This window comes from Hyperoodon ampullatus (assembly GCF_949752795.1).
Source record: "Hyperoodon ampullatus genome assembly, chromosome: X".
NCBI classification, from domain to species: Eukaryota; Metazoa; Chordata; class Mammalia; order Artiodactyla; family Ziphiidae; genus Hyperoodon; species Hyperoodon ampullatus.
The window spans coordinates 115,370,943-115,394,696 of record NC_136913.1 but is presented as its reverse complement, the minus strand read 5'-3'; the positions used below and the strand labels follow the sequence as shown (position 1 = coordinate 115,394,696).

Sequence of the window (23,754 nt, the reverse complement as noted above, 5' to 3'; positions counted from 1 at the left end):
TGCCACCAGATACCAGAGTGACAGTGTTCCTACCCCATGGTCCATGGGTGGGAAGGCGCTGGCACCACTGACTTCTATTTGTAGCCTAGGAAGAACTTAATAAAACTAAAATCCTTATGCAAGGACAGAGGTTTCTGTATGACAACGCTGGCATGATTTCATTTTTTAATATGAAGTTTAGCAGTGAAATATTTGCGGTTTTTAGAAAATGTTTGGAAGGGCTTTCTAATAGTGCTGTATTTCACTGCAAATGGCATGTGAAAGTATTCACTACACTTTTGAGTAATAAATAGTTGTTACTGCTGCTGAGCACAGGATAGTGGCAGTATTTGCATAACAGATCCTTCTTTTGGTGAACTCACAACTTCACTAAGTTCTATAAAGCCTGGTTAGATATAGTATGATTATTTCAAAACACACCTCTGAAGAGTTCAGAGCACAATGTAAACCACTCACTGCTGAACTGGTGTGCTTTACCTGGGGACAATGGCAGTATTTCTCCTCTGAATTATTTCCAAATTATCTCAAACCAAATGTGTCTGTGTGGCTCCACTCAACTGGCTAGACCCAAGCACTGGTGAGGCTAAAAATCTCAGGGTCCATTACTGTGCCCCTAATTCTAAATGAAGAATATTGTCAACAGATCTCTTTGGTCAAGAGACGTTAAGGAACACCTACTGTGTGCTCAGCCAGGTACCAGGGAGTTTGAGGATTCAAAAGAAGTCTAACCATCTGTTTTCACAGCTTCCTTGGAGGAGACGCACAAGCATGGAAAGTGCTTAAATACAAATAAAAGGCAGCCTATAATGAAGAGCCAGACAGTGATGTTGCTCGTCAGTTTTGGGGGGTTTGCTTAGGCCTAAGGTGGGCTAGGCTAGTGTAAGAAGGATTTCATAAGAAATATCAGAGAAAGACCTGTGACTGGATGCCCACCATGAAAAAAGGGAAAGCTGCATCAGACCATATGATCCAATAGTCACTAAAAATATTTATAGCAAGCCCCTTTAGTAAAGACTTTGGATGTTTGATATTAATGCTGTGGGAGACCATGTAATATCATGAAAAGAAGATGGGCTTTGGATCCAGATGGATCTGAATTCACCTGTGTATCTTACTAGATACATAACCTTGGCCAAATCATTCAACCTTTCTGAGCTCTAGTTTTCTCATCTATGGTACTTAGAGTTGTCAAAACAGTCCCTTACAAGGTTATTATGAGGTTGAGAAATTATATCTATGTATCTATATCTATTTTATTATCCCATTATATAAAATGTACATATAATTATGCATCTTTACATATATACACAAATATATAGTTGCATGTGCGTGACAGAGTTAAGATGATTATTACATTCACGATTTTCTCTATAGGCAGGACTTGAGTGAGTTTGAAAGGGAGCAGTATTCCAATGCTTTTTGCCAGTCTAATTCTGCCACCCAAATTTTGGGTGGATCAAAAAGATCCCTTTGATGCATCTCTTTTCTCTCCCATATTGTTTCCTTCTTTCTCTTTACACTAACTTCCAGCCACAAAAGCTGAAGCCACTTCATATGTAGGGAGGTGTATATTGTCAGTGTCAGAAAGGTCACCATTATAATTACTTTTGCCATGGTGTATGTGTGAACATTTTTGGTTCCCTTACAAATACCATTGAGCAACCAATTAATTCTCATTGATAGACCAGTTTTACCTGTTTCAATTGAGCTGTTAAATTGGTTGGGCTCCAAACACCCACATTGATTTTTTTTTCTCATCTGTGTTGCTTTACATGGCCAAAGCATGTCTTCTTTCAGACCCTCAGTAAAGTTCATATTTTGGCCATGATTCAATCTGAAAGTGAGATACTTTAGGGAAGTCATAAAGAAGAATGTTAGGACGATGATGATGATGATGATAATGTGTTGTATTTGTATAGCATTGAACCATATTTCAAAGTGCTTTCATGTCCTAAAAGTCTAACTGCTCATGTTGGAAAAAATATCCAGCCTGGAATTGTATAAGATATAGTAGTGTCAAAGAATCATGCTTTTCAGGAACTCATTGTTACCCTTGGATATTATTTCACCCTCACTACCTCCTGCGAGGTAAGTGATAATGTTTGTCCCTTTTTTATAGCTAGGGAAACTGAGGCAGAAAGCCATTAAAGGCTGTGCAGACATGCTGCCAAATCATCCAGTAAGTTCAGTTGAAAATTCAATTAATCATCCAGATGTTGTTTCCTGTACACTGCCAAACATCTGGATTCACTGAATGCCAGGCTAAATGGACCTAAAGTTTTAGTGATGAGGAGGTAGAATCAAGTTAACTTGCCCCAGTTCACATGTAAGTGAGTGCTGAATCCAGGAGTGTAATGTTCTTTTTCCTAAGCCCCTCACTTGGTGCTGCATCTATTAAACTACAGTAGGATGCTCCAGTGTACACAACTGTAAATGCGGAGATACTTGTGTCTATGCATGTATGCCCATGTGTGTCCATCCAGATGGACTGTAGCTAGGCCGTTTATGAGCACATCCCAAAATAACTCTTCACTTTCTTCCATGGAAATTCTCAGCTGCCTCCTTTCAGGTTATGGTTACTGTTGATAGCACTGGAAATAATATATTCATTAAGGGAATAATGTAACATTATTTCCATATTGACAGTCTCACGGTGTAACCTTGAGGGGATGGGTTCAGGGTCAGGCCTGGGCCCCTTTCCTGGGAAGGCCTGCAGGTGTGGAATGTCCTCCCCTCCTCCTTGCAAGCCAGAGTTCTTGTGTAACATTCCCACGATTGGAAATGAAGACCCTTTTTATTTCCTTTTCAGTTTCTAATTTGTGTGAGGATTTATTGTCTTGTGTTAGGAGAGGAATTGAACTCTTTTAAGTCTTCAGTGTCCGTCCTGGAATTTGCTGGGCCATATTGCTTTAAAAAAACCAAATTTTGTTTTTCTTAGTATCCTGCTCCAGGGCTCCTGCATGGAGAGAAGGACCCACAAATACCAGGAATGATCACAATACATTCTTTCACACATGACACCGTGGGCCGTTTGTCCTCTAACCCACTTCTGTTGGTAACATTTTCTAAGAGTAGCTGTGTAGTTAGTGTTAATTTAGCAGTACCTAAACTGCTACAGAAGTTATTGTTCCCAAGGAAAATCTAGCTTGTTTATTGTTTTTCCCATTTCAGTTCAGGTTCAAATGAAATTCCAGAAATTGTTTCCCTGCCTGTTGTAAACAGTTGAAGCCACAGCAGTCAATACCTGCTCATTTAGTGTCAGAGCTTTTCATTCAAATTTGGATAAAGTCTCATCTGTTTGGGATGGTTGAAATGCCCTACTGAATGGCGGGGGGTGTGGACGAGGTAGCCTCTTAAGATTCCTTCCAGCCGTGTGATTCTGTGATTTGTGGCTCAAGGTCAGGCTTTAACCCAGCACCCTCTTGTGAACAAGTCTTGTGACTTTATTCTCTGCCCTGCCACTCTTTTTAAAACACCCTGTTCCCAGGTCACCCCTTTCTACTTTGTAACCTCTCATCTTTTCAGAGATTCTTCCCTTCCCACCAGTCATCCAGCCTGGGCAGATGGAACTTAAACTTGCCCTTCCCCCCATGCAATTCTTCTGTTCTACTGCCTTGTTCTCATTAGGCTATGAAAGCATTAAACTGTAAAAACACTTTTGCATTTATCACGCTCCTCCAGAATCAGATAGGTGACCTGTCTTCACATCTTGTTAGCCATGTGACTCCATATGAATGATAATGATTCTGCCATAAATTTGCATAGCACAATTCAGTTTGTAAAGCTTTCATGTACATTACATAAGTTGATCTCCACAATGACTCTCAGAAGCAGACATTTTTACCTAGATTTACCAGATGAAGAAACTGTGGGCACTGGAAGTCTAAGTGATCTTCATATAGTAAGTGGTAGAACTAGACCTAGAATCCAGGATAATGGCCTTCAGTCTCTGTGCTCTTTCCTTCGACATCTTTAAAGCCATGGCACACCTTGCTATGGTTAGCGTGATCCATATATAAAAGACGGGCAGAAGTACAGAGAGCAGAAACTCCTTAATTTGTCTAATGATTTCCAAGTCCCTGATATAGTAATGTCTATGGTCTGAAGCTCTAAAATCAGCAGCAGAGAAAGAGTAAGCACGTTGTTTACCAAGTCTCAGTTGGGAAGAGTCTTAGAAAACTGACCACCACAGTGTACGGTGTGGAAACTGAGGCACTTTGAGTTACAGACAGCAGACAGACTTTTGATTAGCTATCTCGAATTCATAAAATGATTTTAAATGGTAGAAGAAAATTTTAAATGTAGAGCAGACAGTGGAACGTATCCACTTCCATCCCCCTTCATCAATACCTGAAAAATGTTTTAAGATGGCTGACAGATTACTCTGGTGTCATGAAAAGACACTGACCTTTTTTTGGGTGTGTGGTATGTGGGCCTCTCACTGTTGTGGCCTCTCCCGTTGCGGAGCACAGGCTCCGGACGCGCAGGCTCAGTGGCCATGGCTCACGGGCCCAGCCGCTCCACGGCATGTGGTTTCTTCCCGGACTGGGGCACGAACCCGTGTCCCCTGCATCGGGAGGCGGACTGTCAACCACTGCACCACCAGGGAAGCCCAAGACTGACTTTTGAAATAGAAAGTTACACGTTTTGTTTTATAACTTTATTTATTTGTTTGTTTATTTATTTTTGACTGCGTTGGGTCTTCGTTGCTGCACGCAGGCTTTCTCTAGTTGCAGCGAGCATGGACTGTTTTCGTTGCGGTGCTTGGGCTTCTCATTGCGGTGGCTTCTCTTGTTGCGTAGCACGGGCTCTAGGTGTGTAGGCTCAGTAGTTGTGGCGCATGGGCTTAGTTGCTCTGCAGCATGTGGGATCTTCCTGGACCAGGGCTTGAACCTGTGTCCCCTGCACTGGCAGGCGGAGTCTTAACCACTGCGCAACCAGGGAAGTCCCAAAAGTTATACTTTTAATCAGTTAATTAATAAAGTTGTTACATGTCAGAAAAGTACCCAGGACATACCTTAGTATGTATTTTTTTAAAAATCTTTAAATGAATCTCAGGCATGATCGAAAATGCTTTGAGTAACTTTTTCCATAGTCTTCTCACAATAAAACCAGTGAGGGTCATAAAATGCTAGCCTACTCCAATGGTTGCTAGAAAAGCTAACACTGATCTCAAGTTTCTAAACAAAAGGAGAAACCTTTTGAGAGTCAAATTTTAAAAAAGGCCTTTCCAAATGAAAATATGTGTCAGTGTCTGTCACACTTCTTCACATACAAATAGTGTGGCAGAACTCTAGTAAATGCCATTTCCATATGGAGCCAGAATATGTGTGTGTGTGTGAAAGACAGAGTATCTACAATGGCATGTTTGGTTTTTTTCTTTGACATCTTTATTGGAGTATAATTGCTTTACAATGGTGTGTTAGTTTCTGCTTTATAACAAAGTGAATCAGCTCTACATATACATATATCCCCATATCTCCTCCCTCTTGCATCTCCGTCCCACCCTCCCTATCCCACCCCTCTAGGTGGTCACAAAGCACCCAGCTGATCTCCCTGTGCTATGCGGCTGCTTCCCACTAGCTATCTGTTTTACGTTTGGTAGTGTATATATGTCCATGCCACTCTCTCACTTCATCCCAGCTTACCCTTCCCCCTCCCTGTATCCTCAAGTCCATTCTCTAGTAGGTCTGTGTCTTTATTCCCATCTTACCCCTAGGTTCTTCAGAACCATTTTTTTTTTAGATTCCATATATATGTGTTAGCATACGGTATTTGTTTTTCTCTTTCTGACTTACTTCACTCTGTATGACAGTCTCTAGGTCCATCCACCTCACTACAAATAACTCAATTTTGTTTCTCTTTATGGCTGAGCAATATTCCATACAATGGCATGTTAACAAGAGCCAATGAATGACTTCTGAGTTACAAAAGGACAATGTGAATTGGTCTTTAAATACCAGATCTAGACTCTGTGGAGCTAACCATGATTTCATGAAGTAAAAGGGAATTAGCTGATGCGTTCCAAAACACATTTATCATTAAAAAAATCTTCTGTCATTTTGCTTAATAGACTGAAAAATAATTACAGTGTCTGGTGGCTTTGGGGAGCATGTGTTTTTAATATCTTAATTACTATCTACAGTTTAATAACAGTGCACCAAGATTAATTCCCAAGTATTTCATATTAAATTTCTTGAAAATGAACTATTTGCTTTATTTAGAATATACAGGATTAAAGGTACTTAAATTGGGTCATGTATTTTAGTCCTTGCACATTAAATTAAATTATTCAAAAATGGAAGATGAGTCAAGAGTGGTAGGCCAAAATGTTGTTGATAGCAGTGTTGTGGTGATCTTGACTTAGCAATGAAGGAAAATACATGATCTTTTTTCATTGCAGTATTGTACTCTTTCATAAACTTTTTTTAAAATTAATTTATTTATTTATTTTTAGCTGCCTTGGGTCTTCATTGCTGCACGGTGTTTCTTTAGCTGCGTCGAGCAGGGGCTACTCTTCGTTGTGCTGTGCGGGCTTCTCATTGCGGTGGCTTCTGTTGTTGTGGAGCATAGGCTCTAGGTGTGCGGGCTTCAGTAGTTGTGGCACGCGGGCTCAGTAGTTGTGGCTCGCGGGCTCTAGAGCACAGGCTCAGTAGTTGTGGCGCACGGGCTTAGTTGCTCTGCGGCATGTGGGATCTTCCTGGACCAGGGCTCGAACCCATGTCCCCTGCATTGGCAGGCGGATTCTTAACCACTGCACCACCAGGGAAGCCCCATAAACTTTTTTTTTTTTAGTAGGAAGTATTAGAAGTGTTAGCTATGGGAAGACAGGTTTTACGTGTGAAAAGGAAATTCTGTCAAATTATGAAGACTACCAGGTTTACAAAGTTAGAAATGTATTTCCAAAATATCTTATGAAATCCATAAGGTCTCATATTCTATTTACATCTACCTACTGACCAAATGCAACACAGCAAACATAAGCAGTTACAAACGATTGCTCTCTAGCCCCATAAACCTGGATTATAAGCAGTATAATGGTATATGTATGTTCAAATACTATTTGGAAACTCAGAGACAACTTTTACCCAGATATATTTATGAATATATATATATATATATATATATATATATATATATATATATATATATATATATATCTATCCTGCCTCTGGACTGTCAGCTCCTTAAGTCTGGGATCATGCATACAACTCTTTGTCTTCTGTAGCACCCAACATAGTGGCATATACAGAATAGACCCTCATATACAGTATTTTATTGATCAGTTCATTCAAAGAATGCAACCTGTGCTGCCCTCAATTTATTTCTAAACTTTTATTTAACTTAAGGTACTTTTCATATTCAGTATTAACCAGTTTCTGTGCTAAAAGGCAGGGTTACATAAGTGCAGGATTATAGTTTGCAGGGGCCTTTAGGTCATAGGGTCCAACCCTCTGATTTTATAGATGAGGAAATGAAAGCCAAGAGAGTGGAATGACTTGTCCAAAGTCATGCTGCTAGTAAATGACAAAGCTGGGACTGGAAAATGAACAGATCAATATTGTACAGTGACTTTGCTCTGCTTCCAAAGGCTCTCGTATAATGCAAAACATGCTGGCAGACATGTGAGCACATTTTCTTATACAGTACTCCCAATCATAGCAGAAGCCCCTACTTAAGCCGTTCATCTTTGGAACAAAAAGTGGTATAGCACAAGGCATGAATTTGCCAAGTTTTTATCTCTTATCATATCTATTAACTAGTGTTTGGTTGTAACAAGTACACATCAGTGCCTCCTGCCTCATTCAGCCCAGTGAGCAGTTGTTGCACGTGGGTTGGGAGTGGGGGTGGGCTCTCTGCTGGGATCACTGGACCAGAACCAAGCAGATTCAGCAGGAGCTGTTGCTCCTGGTCTTATACCCACTCATAGAGTCTGACTTGGGCTCCTGTCCACATTCAGGATTAGTCATCCTTTCACTCTCATGTTCTGAATCTCAACTCCTCCACCTTCCTGGGCACCCTGTAATAACTTATCCAGTGCCTTCTCCCTCTTTCCAGATGGCAAAATTAGCACCATATTACTCAGTGGGTTTCTGTGCCAGTTAGCTCAGTTGTTCAGGCAGTGTATTCAGATCGTATTCCACGGGGAGTAGAGATGTGGGAGAGATGCTGTGGGGGTTATTCTGAGCCCCCCGTTCCTATTTTAACCAGAGCATGTCTAAAATCTGCTTTACATATGGGTCTTCTAAGTAAGATTTCACTTAAACAAAGGGTTTCAACTGCTAAAACGATAAAAGTCTCAGGGAGCCCTCGAAGCTAATATTAAAGGTTTAATCCCATATGAGCCATTTCTTCATTTGAGCATTCACTCGATGAATGTACTAAGTATCTGCAATACACAAGGCAGTCACAGAATGCCTTCCAATCCCCATTAGGCACTTCCTAAAATGAATTGTTAGTTAAAATGGAGACAACATGGAAAGTATGAATGGCTTGGTGGTGACGTTATTCCTGTTGGAAGTGACGTTCCTATTGGAAGGCCCATTATTCTTGTACTAGTGAGCCAAAAGCATCTTCTTTGAAGCTGAAGACCAACACAACTAAGTATTCCTTGCCCATGTCATTAGGATTTTGACAAAGTTCAATAGGAATAAAACTAGCTTCTCTACAGAGAGCAGATACTTTTGCCCCTGGACGGCAGCCCCATGTTAACTGGCTCAACCAAAGGTTTGGCCTTACTCCTTTATGCCCGTGGTTATTTGAGACCTAACCTTCAAATGTAAACTTATTTGCCATATGACCAGGGGTGTTTCCATAGTCCATGTAGACTCAGTGTTAGTACTTAGTGAATGTAAAATAATAATAATGGGGTCAATTCTGTATCCCTAACTATATGCTTTCTTTAGATAGCAACCACAGTGATTTTGCATAGCAGCTATTAAGTGGAATATTTCCAGCAGAGTTGTAATTAATGTCCAAGGTGAAAATTGCATTATTATTCATATGTACTTCATTTTATTGGATAATTTCCTAACATAGTTAAAGTATGATCTTATTGGTATAATTAGTTGATCTAGATATTATTTTCTTCACAGTCCATATTTTGCTAGTTCATCAGTTTTCAAGGTAATATCTATTCTGTACCATGGGTAAGCAGTTGACAAAACCAAAAAAGCTAAGAGAATTACCACTGTGGTATGTCATAGATAATGAGGCCCAAGTTCAGATCAGTTATATCCCAGGGCACTGAAGAGTCTTCTGGTTATTATCATGGTATCACTATTAGCAAATTTTGAGTCATCATAACAAGTAGAAGAAGAGTCAAAAGACTGGAGATAGGCACAAATTTTTACCCTCACCTTTAATACGAAGTGGAAATTGGACTGTGGAAACCACAAGTCAGGTAGCCTGGTATCACACGTTCCCAGGATTCTAGACTAGAATCTTGGAGAGCATGAGCATTCCGAAGCCGCTCATCCCAGTGATGATTACTGGGAGCCACTGTGGGCTCACTCCGAACAAATCAGGCCATTTCCACTTACGTGTGTGTGCGTGTGCTGCAGACATGGTATATCGAGATTTCAGCAAAGTGTTGGATAGAAATTCCTATGATCATTTTTAAACAAGTGACACAAAATGTTGGCTAAGTAATCATATAGTTGGGTAAATGTGTAGCTCATTAACCATCATTCCTAAAGAGTGTTTTCTTAACATATCAGTGTCAGCCTGGAGAGAGGCTTTTAGTTGTTTGCTTTGACCTTTACTGCCTAAAGTTTTTACCAGTGACTTCACTGCAGACAGAGAAGGCATACTTCTAGTATTTAGTGATGGCATGAAGCTAGATGGGGTTAGCTAATATGTAGATAACACAATCAGGATCTAAAAATGTCTCAGTAGGATGGAATGGCAGAGAAAAGTAGCAAAGTGAAATGTTACAGGGAGAAATGGGAAGTATTACATGTAGATTCACAAACATGACTTAGCCACTCTTTTGATGTTGGGGCCATTATTGGTGGGGGGAATGGAGGGAGGGGCATGCAAGTAAGTAGCTAGAGAAATATTTGGGATTGTAAAGTTCACTATTCCACATGAGTTTTTAGTAAACCAGTACTACCTGTTTTGGTTGTAAAGTCTTATTGGTATGTGATTTAGAGTCATAATGAGAAATTTGAGAGCCACAACACTGTGTAATCTAGTTTGGGGGAAAGTACAAAGGATTTAGACCCAAACATAGATCTGTGTTTAAGGCCCAGATATGTCACTTTGTAGTTGCCTAGCTAATGGCCAAATTATCCAACCTCCCTGTACTCAAGTCTCCTAATCTGTGAAATGGGTATACTACAATCTATCCTGAAGGGTTAGTAGACGTGTTAGAGATGATGCATGTAATAACACAATAAATTAAAGCTACTCTTCTTCTTTATATTATGATAGTATGAAGAGTTAACATAAAGGAAAGTCAGAAGTAACCTTTTAAATAGCTTGATTCACTTTGCCTCAATTTATCACTTTCTGGAATGTAGAGACTACAACTTTTCTAGTTTGGGTTATTGTTTAAATGATTTTAGAATTTTGCACATAATTATCTAAACCGTAAAGGTTCTTGGAAAAATATATCTAGCCAATCTTCAACAGATTTTTGAATTATTTAAAGTTTAGTTTGGCTCAAAGTAACTGAATGGAAAATGAAGATGATAAATTTTAAAAAGTATATATACATATATACATACCTATATATGTTCATATGTACATATATATATATATATATATATATATACACACATATATATATATGAAGGAGTGTGTGTTTAAGTTCCTCAGTTTTTCCCAAGATTGAACTCTGCCCTGAAGTGGAGCATCTATAAATAGGTAGGCTATCCTTAGAGTACAGCTTAGAGATCTTACAGATCATGATCCAGAAGTCCCATTTTAATCTTCAGCCCCACCAGGACCTTTCATGGAAGGATGGTATCAAGTGAAGAGACTTCAGAGCTATAAAGTTCAGGGCAAGTTAATCTGCATTCCTTTTGCATCTTGCTCTCTGGTTGAAGATGGTGAGAGGTTCCTATATTTAAAACCCGGCTGACCTGATATCCTTATTGGCAGATGTCTCGCAGGAGGTATTTAGAATGATTTTGAGCGGCATTATAAAATGTTCATGAGTGTGTGTATTTCACATGCCGACAGAGCAGAAAGAATTCACAGGGCTTGGGGCTACTAGCTTTCTTGAGACACCATCACTTTCAGCTGTCAGGGTGATGTCACAAATGCCAGGAACACTGCCTAGGCCCAAATTCCCAAAGCTCAATTTTGCATTGCAGAGCCTAAGGCAGACAAGACCCCTTCCATGGGCTCTACCATCAAAGAACTATGGAATTTGTTAGCTACAGGCTGGGACCAGCCACCACTTGTTGTCAGGCAAAAGGAAAGCTGTCCCCTGCTGCCTGAGCCTTTGTCCCTGCCTGGGATACCATGGAAAATGGGGAAGGAATCCAGACTCATTAATGAGCTAATACAAAAGATTAAGCCAGGCTAGAGGCAGTTCGTTATAGCTGCATATGGATGCTTGAAGGCAGTTGAGAGCCGAAGGATCTCTAGACCAGAATCCAGTGGTGCTGCTGCCTTTGTCCGCCAGACCCAAGTGTAGGATAAGGGTATCCCTGTGGGGAGCAGTTTTCTTATTGCTGGTGTCTTTTTTACAGAATACCACTCCCTGAGCTATTGTGTGGCAAATTGCTTGATCAATAATTGCAATCTGATAACCCACAGTACAAATTATTGCTAAAGCTACAGGTTTCATGATAAGATGCTGAGGTGGAGCTCGGCTCTGACCTTCTACTTGGTTGAATAGCCTTTGTTCTTGGAAATCAGTTAAACCATGACTACTTCTATGACCCCTTTTCAAAATGAAACTCATCAGGAAAAAAATAAAGTAAAATAAAATATGTATATATATATAATTTATATAATATGTATATTTTATATACATATACATATACATTTCCTCACTGTTTATTTAGCAGTTATTTACTGAATGCTCACCTTATGTGTGGTGCAGAGTTTGGTGGGCTCTATTGATAAAGACATAGAGAACCCCTCCTCCTTATACAGACTTATCACATATACATATATCATTATCATTTGAATTCATTTGCTCAGTATTGAGCAGCTCTATGTACTGGGGGTAGGGGCTATGGACAAGGCTACAGGGATAACGTAAGCACAATTCTTGCTTTCAAGGAGGGTGATGAAAACATACCTCCGTACCTATAATCCAAGGCATAGTGTAAGTGTCACAAGAGAAGCATCAACCAAGTGCTCTGCTCACCCAGAGAAGGGGAGGATTAATTTCTACCAAGGGAATTAGACAAGACTTCAAAAATAGGTAGCCTTTAAGCCTTTAAGGCTTTGAAAGATGAGGAGAATCTTGACAGATAGAGGTTAGCGGGAAGGATCTTCCTGGCAGAGGAATGTGGTATGCACGGTGGCACAAAGACATGAAGGTACATCAATAGCCAGAGTGGAAGAGGATGTAGGCAGTGAAAGATGAGACTGAAAAGGTGGTGGTACAAAATTGGGGAGGGCCATGAATAGTATAGAGAATCTAAACTTTTTTAGCAGTGGAGAGCCAGTGCAGGGATAGGAGCCAGACTGACACGGTCAGATCAGTGTTTTATGATGTTAGCTCCACGAGGAGCTTGAAGGGTGGCTTGGAGATCAGAAATTGGAAGCAAGGAGTCCAGTTAAGCTTGATAGGTTTTACGAGGCAGAGAGGCGAAGCTTGTTATTAAAATTCATTAACCTTTCTTTCCACTTCCGGACGGAACAGTTCAGGGGATGAGAACCGCGCTGTCCCTCGAGTCGGGCCAGTCATCTTTTGGCTGTTAGCCAGGACATGGGGAAGCTGCAGCGGGCAGTGGATCGGGTCTCAGGAGCGAGGGTAGCGTGGTGTGACTGCACAGCAGACCAGTACCTAATCCAGGTCTCACAGTAGAAAAAAATTTTTTTTTAATTCTAGTACCTCATTGAACCTTAAGTAGAAGTTCTCACAATGGAGTATTTAGAGCCCCTGATGAATGTGTTAACTATTACTTTTTGAATCAATTTGTTACACACTTTTTATAGTCAGGATTCCAATGAAAAGTGGCTCTTTGGCTGTTGAATGTTGAGCGCCATCCATTCACCCAAGTCTCAAAAGTTACCGAAACTGTGAGAAAGATTGAGAGAGATTATAGTGGTTTTTCTTCAGCTGCCACTGTGGGTGCTTAGAAGTGTTAGAAAGATGACTGTGTTTCGTGACAGCCTCACAAAGAGCAGGAGGGGAGCCGAGGGGACCAGTGACTGTTTGCCTTCCCCAACCTCCTTAAAACATAGTTTCCCAATTTGTTATCAACTCCTGTGTTTTTCTAATTACGGCAGCTACTTACAGTTTGTGCTGTTGCCCTAGAATGGTCTCCAAGAACTTTATACACTGTATATATAGGACCATGCTTGATCAGTTTACTCAAGCACGTGCTGACAATGAGCTGACCTGACCTTTCACCAACGCGGGCTGGCTGGCAGGCACTGGATGCCGCTTTTTCTCTCCACCTGAGCACTCCCGTGCCCTTGCTGGTCAGAGCAGATGCGAAGAAGGCAGGCAGCGTAAAAGCTTGTTTACAGCACTTCTACAAGGGTAGGGTCTTCTCTGCCCCATTCACCACTGTATCTTCTGCTTCTAGAGCAGTGCCTGGCACATCGTAGGCAACAAATAACTATTTATTGCATGAATAAGTGAAGGATTCTGTTCCCACTTTTGAACTGGCTGTTTAGCTCCAGTTTAGGGAGACTGTAACTTTTATCCTATGCCTGTCCCAGCATTGTATTTTGGAAGCAGATCACTTGTTTCCTAGTTCCACAGGTACGCAGACAGAGGGCAGTTTTGACCCAGAATGGACCATCTGCGACATTTCACTAGTACTTGATTGAGATGGTGAGATTTGGGACTTTTGAGCTAAGACAATTTAATGAGATTTGGGATTTAGATTGATACTGTAATGGGTTGAGACTTTACAGGCTATTGGAATAGGGTGAATGTATTTTGTACACGGGACAGATGTGAATAGGGGAGAAAGTGTACGCACATGTACAGAGAGAAAGAAAGAGAGTAGGGGGATTCTTTCCAGCATTAAAGAAAATATTAAATGTTACACTACAGTTTTACCATAAAAGTATGTACAGAATATTCTAAAGCTGCCAAAAGTCATCTAGAATAGTCCTTCCTGAGAGAGTGGCATGGACATATATACACTACCAAATGTAAAATAGATAGCTAGTGGGAAGCAGCCACATAGCACAGGGAAATCAGCTCGGTGCTTTGTGACCACCTAGAGGGGTGGGATAGGGAGGGTGGGAGGGAGACGCAAGAGGGAGGAGATATGGGGATATATGTATACGTATAGCTGATTCACTTTGTTATAAAGCAGAAACTAACACACCATTGTAAAGCAATTATACTCCAATAAAAATGTTAAAAAAAAGATGTGGCACATATATACAATGGAATATTACTCAGCCATAAAAAGAAACGAAATTGAGTTATTTGTAGTGAGGTGGATGGACCTAGAGACTGTCATACAGAGTGAAGTAAGTCAGAAAGAGAAAAACAAATACCATATGCTAACACAGGTATATGGAATCTAAAAAAAAAATGGTTCTGAAAAACCTAGGGGCAGGACAGGAATAAAGACACAGACGTAGAGAATGGACTTGAGGGCACGGGGAGGGGAAGGGTAAGCTGTGACAAAGTGAGAGAGTGGCATGGACATATATACACTACCAAACGTAAAACAGATAGCTAGTGGGAAGCAGCCACATAGCACAGGGAGATCAGCTCAGTGCTTTGTGATCATTTAGAGGGGTGGGATAGAGAGGGTGGGAAGGAGGGAGATGCAAGAAGGAAGAGATATGGGAACATATGTATATGTATAGCTGATTCACTTTGTTATAAAGCAGAAACTGACACACCATAGTAAAGCAATTATCCTCCAATAAAGATGTTTAAAAACAAAAGAAAAATAGAATAGTCCTTCCTTCACTTTAAAATTTTATTTTTTCCAGCTTTATTGAGATATAATTGACATATAACATCATGAAAGTTTAAGATGTACAACATGTTGATTTGATACATTTATATGTTGTAAAATGATGACCACCATAGCATTAGCTAACATCTTCATTCCATCACATAATTACCGTTTCTTTTTCTATAGTGAGAACATTGAAGATCTGCTCTTTCTTCCCTTTCTTGAGAAACGTGGTGGAATAGTAGTACCGTGTCCTCCCCGAGAGTCCTCATTCCATTTGTTCAGAAGTTCCTTAACTTGGCAGAACCTGGGGAATCTGTGTACCCACTGTTCTGTCTCCCTTTTCTGACCTCCATTTGGCGGCTCTGCAATGATCTTTGACAGAGACCCCAGGCTGTGGCCTGCTCCCTCCTGCTGTGCCTATTCTGTCACTGTAAAATACAGTATTGAGCGAAGATGGAAAACCTACTTTTTTTTTTTTTTTTTTTTGGAAAACCTCCTTTTATCTGTCAGAGCCTGAGTAACGGGAACTTGCATTTTCTGGCTGTCTCCTTTCAACTCCAAGCTCAGCTTGTTGAGGCTTGAAGCGCTAAGTTGAAATAGGAATTCATTCATGTGTCTCTTTTATTTCTGGACTCATCTTTCTGGATCCTGAAGACTCTGGTGATTCACCCCTCAGTTATACATGGCTAGATATTGGGAAACTTTCTTATTTGCAGCCTATGAAAATGAATAAAGTGATCAAAATCTTTATCACCACCTAGCCTGTATACACAGATTTCTCGTGCTTTCCCCTAGGAAATAGTTTCTGTGAAGGAGGACAAACAGGTCTGCGACCTTGTCTACTTTCAGCATCTTCTTTGGACCTACTATGTGCCACTCACTGAAGTTATCACTTCTCTGCTGACGTCACTAGTCCTCAAGTCTCTTCCCTGTAGCCATTCAGTCACCCAAGTGCTTTCAGATCATTCTTTGGAACCTTCTTTGTCTGAGATCCTTTTCCACCTGTATGCCATCACCCTAGTCCAGGCCTGCCTTACTGCACCACCAATCCCCTGATGGGCACAGGGACTAGAAAAATCGATGAGACACTCACTGCCCTTGGCTTCTAGGGACCCGCATTCATTTTTTACATCTGTTTCCTTGTAGCACTGTAGTCTCCAACATGGCTTTATATTTTTCTTTTGTTGATCCATTTGTATAACTTCTGTCTCTTCCAGAAAAATACTTGTTGCCTTCCTTTTATAGGTCCCCCAAATATGGGACTTGACTCCCACTTATGCCATGCTACTTTCCCTGAGGGAGGGGCACCTCTTTCCCCACAACTCCTCACTCCGCTTCTTCCTGTCCACCCACTCTCATGTTCCACATAATGTAAGAATTTTTCTTATAGGTCAATTTTTTTTCTCTATGCCCTTAGTGATTCTGTCTTTAATGGAAAGTAAAAAATGGCTCCTGGAAAAAGACAGTAATCAAGACTAAACAGCATTTATCGAGCACTTGCTGAGCACTGGTACTGCCGGGTGTTTCGAAACATCTAATAAAAAGCACCATGCATGCTATATGTTCCCTTCTAGATTAAAAAAATCCGTAATCTATAAATGCTTTTGGCTAGTGATGATGAACAGCAGCAGGTTTTTTTTTCAAAGCAAAAACACCAGAAGTTTGGAAAGGAATTTGCAAGTTGTGTTGTAATGCAACTGATCTCTTTCTTCCTGAGAAAGTTGGTTTTTTGCCAGAGTGTTCAATTCAGGCCCACACAAACTGGGTGTATTTATAGAGGGCCAAAGGAGGAAGAGAACATGATAAACTTTTCTCCCCAGTACAGCAGAGAATGGTAAACAGTCACCAGGTGAATGCCATGTAGCACACAACTTGCGGAGCCAAGTGCCATCGTGGTATGTGGCAGCCAGACATCTACTAGGTTGAAGGGTTCCCCTCAACCCTGTAGGCAGCCAGTTCAGGTCTGGAGACTCAGAAGTGTTATTTTGGATGATGGCAAGCCCTCAGAGGTTTCTTGGAGCCCTCTCAGTGTGGGGGACATCTAGGAGGATGTGCTCACTAAAAGTGCCTCCAGATTCTTAATATAAAGATGTTAAGAAACTAAAAATCTCTGCATTTAAAGTGTTTTAAAGTTTATGAGGCCCTTTAATTTATATTACCACATTTATTTCTCACTAATATTCTGTGAGCTAGCCATCATTAATATTCTCTTTTACAGATGAAGAAATTGACACTCAGATTTTAAGTGATTAAAAGGTTGCCTTTACCCTAAGTTCTGTGATCTTTCTTCTACTCTTTGGAGGGAAGAAGAACCATTAAGACAGTCTCATCATGTAGCAGGTCATTGGAAGTAGCCTAGAACTAGCAGCTCTACCTCTAGCAGTTTCTTCCAAGGCAAGAGTGTGACACTCCACAAAGGTGTGTGTATAGGATATTTCAATGGTGGTGTCTGCATAGAAAAAAATTAAAAGCAACCCAGATATCTGTCAGTAGGAGATTTATTATGTGAACTGTGTCATTTCTATACGATGGAGTAATCTATAGGCATTAAAAATATTTTTCAACCATTTTTATGGATAGAAAGATATCCACAACATATTGTGAAGTAAAAAAGCAGGTGATGAGACAGTAGTAAAGTACAGTCCAATTTTAACAAAAATTAGCACATGTATAAATGTATTTATGGGGAAATAGTCTGTAACAATACATATCAAAACATTAGCAATATCAGGGTAGTTTTCATTTTCTTTTTTACCTCTGTGTACTCTGCCCAGATACGTTTTAAAAATCATCTTTAAATCAGAAAAAGCAGTGTTCTAAGACATAAGATTATAGTTAACCTACCCATCACAACTGTATGCATTTCGCTCATTTTCCCCATTAGCCTTCATCTTTTCAGACTCAAAAGGCCAGTGATTTTAGTCTGTCATCATATGGCATTGCCTTGTTCTCCACCTTTCATTATCTTATTTCCCCTTCTCTGGACATTTTCCTGTTGCATTTTGTCTTCTTTAATACACCATCAGCAGAAAGTAATCCCAAATATTCTGGGAATTATGTACAGGAGCACATACATAGTAGCTCCAAAATCAGTACTGCAGCTTCAAAGCAACTTCTCTCTTAGTGGGTTGCTAGGTGCAGTCATTCAGAAGTTCAGCTGTCAGTGGGAGAAGAGTAGTGATTAAAGAGCTGTGAATGCTGGTATGTTTTGTCTTAACTTCAAGATGTGTATGTGGTCTCCACTTTATATTGTCTACTACACCAGGATCCAGCTAAACCCCAAACTAAGTTTGATTTGGGGGGAGAAAAAAACTTTGAAATCAATGAAATAAATGCTGATTCCAAATATAACATTCAGACTCTATGAAATAAGACAGCCCTAATCTCTCAGAGACCAAAGATAAGGCCATCTGACAGCTTTGCAACGTCAGAGACTTTCAGTTATTCCTTTACACACATGTAAAACCTTCAGACTTTCTTGAGAAAATAACCTTTATTTCAAAAATAGCTTTGAAGTTTGAAAATCAAAGCAGACCAGCTGTTTCTCAGCAGAGAAAGGACTTTGCCTAAACTGCTAGAAAGCTAATAAGGATTTCAAAGGGCAGTGAGAACTTACTCTAATGCCCATAGTACAGGGAGCACCAGGGGTGGGACAAGCTGTTTACTGTAACTAACACGTTAACTAGGGAGCTTGCCAAGCCTTTCTCTGTTTTCCCCTCTTTTCCTTTCTCTCAGGGTCTGTTTTTCTCCTTCCTTTCACAATCCCCTGGCCTCTTCCTTTCTTTTCCTTACCTTTCTTTTTTTTCTTCTTTTCCCAACTTTTCTCTTATCTCTCTTTTCTCTCCCTCCACATCGTTTTTTTTTTTTTTTTGGTTTGTTTGTTTGTTTGTTTGTTTTAGCACCTCATTGCCCAAACTTGCTATAGCATAGACCTGGAGTATTTTTTAACTATTCATTATATCTTTTGAATGGAGTTTTTTTCCCCCTCTGTTCTTTTTTTTTTTTTTTTTAAGGAAGTGAGGTGAATATTTTACATTTATTCCACAAAAACTAAACTAAATCCAGTGGCTTCTTACTTGTGTGTGGCCCCCATTGATTTTTTTTTCCCTCTGTGGGTCAGTCGCCCTTGATAGAATAAAGGTTCCCACCCTTGCACTAAGGGGTCTTGCCAATTTAATTCTTCTTCAGAAAAGGAGATGAATAACAGTATGGACAATTAGTTACTGTGGGTGGGAGAAGGAATTTGACTGGAGGCAGTTTTCTTTGGAAAGAGATAGGAAAGCACAAGAGGTTGCAATCCTTTTACTTGTGAAAAACAGAGGGTATGAAATAACTTGGTGGAAAGTTCAGCTGAGAACGGGAACATCTGGGGCTTATTCATGGTTTTTCAGAAGTTTTTGAAGTTTTTTTATTAGCTGGGTTGACCTCAGATTGAGGAGGAGATTTTTCAACTGTTAAACAGTTTTTTCTTTGCATTCCTAAAGTCATATTGTGTTCAGCTTGTTAATATGTGCGCAGGGGGCCTTGAGCAGAGTCGGCCAGAGGGGCATGCTTTCAGGACATATTTCCCCATAGCTGGTATTTCCCTTTCTTGTTGAGGATTTGCATGTGTCCCTTTCATCCATTCGTACAGCAGATTCCTCGGCAAATAATTGCATTTGACATCACAGTTGTTGGAGAAGATGCAGGGGAGGGGGAGACATCCCCATTTCCCCCACACTGAGACAGCTGGAGGGAGGAAGCAGGTTAGACAGGGAAATACATAAACATACCTGGAATGTAGCAGCAGGTAATTCTGTCTGTGCTAGTCATTAATAACTTGCATGTTGGAATATCAATGGCGTAGGTTCCAAGATGTCTAGAATTCAGAAAGGGGAAAAAAATCCCACCACAAATCGACACCTAACGACCCATTGACTTATTGGGCCTGATGCTGGAAATATTGGCAGACATGTTTAGTTAGTGTCAGTGGAGCATGTTCCAAGGCACTTTCCCCTAATTTTTTTCTAGAGAAGGATTTTAGGTCATTTATTTGGAGCTTCTGGTGGCCACAGCAAGAACATCCTGTAGGAAGACCCCCAACCCAGCTTCTGATGGGCTGAAGGGGGAGGGGGCATCATCAGATTGCACTCCTGTAGAGGTTCCTATTATTTGGGACCCTCAGAAAGGCAGACTCTCCAAAAAGGAGTGTTTGTTCAGGGCGTGACAGTGTTGAGAAAAGCGAAAAATAATGTATGCACTATGACCAGAAATAACTTTCTGTGTTAGAAATTAACCAGTACTGCCTAAACAGAAGCCCTCATTCTTAATGGTCTGCAAAATGTTCTGTGGCTAAACGCTTGGAGGTATAAGTCAGTGATTTTTTTTTTCTATTAACTGCCAGGCCTACAAAGGTTTCGTGCAAGCAAAAGAATTTAAACAAATTTCCAAAAATTTGACATTTAAAAATTTGGGGAGTTATTCCGACACAGATGTTCTGTGTTCTGTATTGAGTTTGTGGTCTATGCCAGGCTCCTTGATTAACAGCTAGAAGACATACAGACAGTTCAATAAATCAACACATTTGATTTCTAAATGCTTATTGTTTATTTAGCTACTGAGTACCAGGCACTTGGCTAGGCCCTGGAGTCTGTAGAGGCACAAAGATGAATCAGACACAGCTCCACCCTCAAAGAGCCATTGGTCTCATAGAGGAGACAGACACAGGCACAAATAATTACAATAATTGGGCTTCTACCATAGGTCTAAACAAAGTGTTGCAGGAGCACAGACGAAACTATTAGACTCAGCTGCAGGAATTGGGGAAGAATTTATGAAGGAAATGATATATGAGATGATTCTTGGAAGATAAATAGAATTTTAACTGAGGAGGTTACTCAAGGCTAAGAGAACAGCATGGGCAAAACATAGAGGTGTGAAACCATATGGCGCCTTCGGTGATTCGTGAAGGTACCTGGAGAGAATTGTGAGAGTTGGGGGACCCAGGGGAAGTATAGCTTGGACAGTTATAAACCTGAGTTAGCGGCCTGAGAGAAAAGTCTAACAACAGATTTTTCTTTTTTAATCTGAACGGTATCATTCCCTTGCAGCCAGGTCCCTTGGGGACAATATTAGAACTCAGCCTCTACTCTTTGAGGGTCCACGACTGAATTAAGAGGCAAGGCATTCATATATACGAGAAAACAGAAATACTTACAATATGCACGGACACCGGCTGAGGAGTGACAGTGAGAAAGCGCAAGATATATTATTGGTGATTTATTGTTTTTGAGGCCAACTTGGAGCCTTGGTATACCCCCCCCCATTCAAATATCACACCCTTCCTAGATAAACCCTGCCACAAACTACGAACGGACTTCATTCATCAACACTAGTGGTTGGGAAGGAAGGGGACAGAGGAGAAAAGGTTGGCAGGCGAAGGAACAAGCAATTCATTTTTTGGTTGGAGAATGAGAAAATTAACTGATCATAAATTCCAGGTGATTGGTTTTTCCCCTGTTTTATCATGAATAAAGGATCTGTTCAGATTTTTAAAGTAACACCTCATAGTACAGAATGGAATAAGCAGGCAGGCCATATTCCTTCTTTGTTTTTGTAAAGGTGTGAGAATAGGAAGTTTGTCTGACCCACATGTGTGGACTCCCTAGGGGACAATAAACCCTTCTCATCATGTGCAAATACATAAGTATTTGACACTTCCTGCTGTATTGAAAATAGATTCAGTTAAAATATTTAGTAATGAGTCATTTTGAGGACCAGGTGCTTACACATCCTTACTATTTTGCCTTCAAGAATTTCATAGATAATCCTTGGGTGAATTTATGTTGCCCCCAGTAGAGTTTCTTTCTGGAGACCACTGTGTAGGTCCTCATGAATGGCCTTAGAGAGGAAGCCCTGGGGAGAATGCAGTTTACTAAGAGTGAACTTCCTTACTCTCTCTTTGGATCTGGTTGGCTAAGGCATCTGCTGCATCATTTGAGAGCATCATTCTTCCCAGTACATTTCCATGGTCCTACACTACAAGGACCAGTGCACCTGCCTTGTACTGGAAAGGAAATAAGTGTCAAAGTGAGAACGAAATAAGGACAATTGGCTCATTCCAAGTTTGTGTGGGACTGGAGTACAATGCTCTTCCCAGTGTGTTGGAGGGGGGAAAGGCAGCCGCATGGGGGAAGGAGTGTTAAATTGCGGCTTGTGTCCAGATCCACTCTAGCTATCATCCCTTTAAATCACTCCAGATAATGCCAAGTCATTATTTAGAAGTGAATTTTCCAGAGAGCCTACCTTCTGAATAGCAAGGGGAGATGTGCTAGTGAAGCCATTTAAGTCACCCACGACCCCCACTCAAAACTGGATTGATGCAACCACAAAGGGTCAGGGCTCCAGAATATTCCATTCTGAATAAGATGTGATGCCAAGTTTGCAGTGACTCTGGGACATTAAAGGTCCCGTGGCACTTCTTAAAGGAGAGTTTGCCCTGACCTCCTTGGCCAAAGTTCACATCTGGTAATTGCATCTGTTGACATTGGCTTCCCTTGTCCTTTCAGCTGCATACAATATTGCCTCTCTCGCATCCTGTCTTAGACTCTTGCATAGTGTTGCTATGTGCTATTAAACAGCAATTGCATCTCACCCAGCGGGGGATGCATGTGGAAATCCTTCGGGAAAAGTGGTGCAATAGAAATGTTGGATCGACAGTGTTTTTTCTTTTGTGAGCCAGGAAGTGTAAGTGTAAGAAACAGATCCAAACACTGAGCAGCCTAACTGTTAATGTGTACAGCCGAGTAAGAAACCACCATATGCAAGGCCAGGTATGGCAAGGGTCAACAAGACCCCTTAGAGATGGGGAAATGAAAGCAATGTTTTTTAAAGTAATTTTGGGGGGTGCCCTATAAGTTCAGGATAACATATAAAGAATTTTGGAGTTTTCTGGAAAGTAGAAATCTTCTATTTGCATGGGTCTCTGCAGTTTACAAAGTGCTTTTTATATACACAAACACATTTAATTCCCATAACCCTGTGAGGTAGGTATTACTGTTATCCTAATTTTATAGCATAGGAAACTAGGGATTAGTGAGGTTCAGTGATCTGCCTAAGATTTCACTTCTAGCAAGCGGAGGAAACAAAGAAGATGGGAATCCAAGCCTTCTGACTCCCAATTCTTTACTCTTTGCAGCATACCATAGCTTAATGAATGTGTTGGTTGTGGTTTGATGAACAAATCATGTATGTAGCATACCTTCTTAGGTACATTTTAAACATTGAGTTACTAGAATTCTTGGGACCCTGGAAGCCCAGGTATTTTTGACACCTGAAAGTTAGGACCAAAATGTCAAAATGCTAACTTTTTTTAAAAAAGAAACCTTTCTAAAATAGACTCCCTTACCTTCTATGATTGCATTGTACTGCAGATGGAGATGCTTTACGTTGTCACTTGAGTGTCAAAGACTCTTTTTGGCTACTTCTGCCTTTGGCTCTGTCTCAGAGGCCTCCAGTCCTCACCGAGTAACTCAAACAAGTACTGTGTAGCTGGCCTATTTTCATTTTCTTGTCACTCCTGCATTGTTGGATAAATAATGGTATTTTGCATCCATAAAAGAGTGAGTATACACTGGAAATGACTAGTTCTACAAGTAAGTAGTTCACTTATCTGATGGGATCTGTCTGTTCCAATATAAATTCATTG

At 40.5% G+C, this 23,754-nt stretch overlaps 1 protein-coding gene across 3 annotated transcripts in view; it reads left to right on the top strand.

The window, feature by feature from the left end:
* GPC3 (glypican 3) overlaps window positions 1–23,754 on the top strand; it is a gene marked incomplete at its 5' end in the record, with an annotated part of 437,280 nt that overhangs the window by 314,505 nt on the left and 99,021 nt on the right. The gene's annotated exons all lie outside the window — the stretch shown is intronic.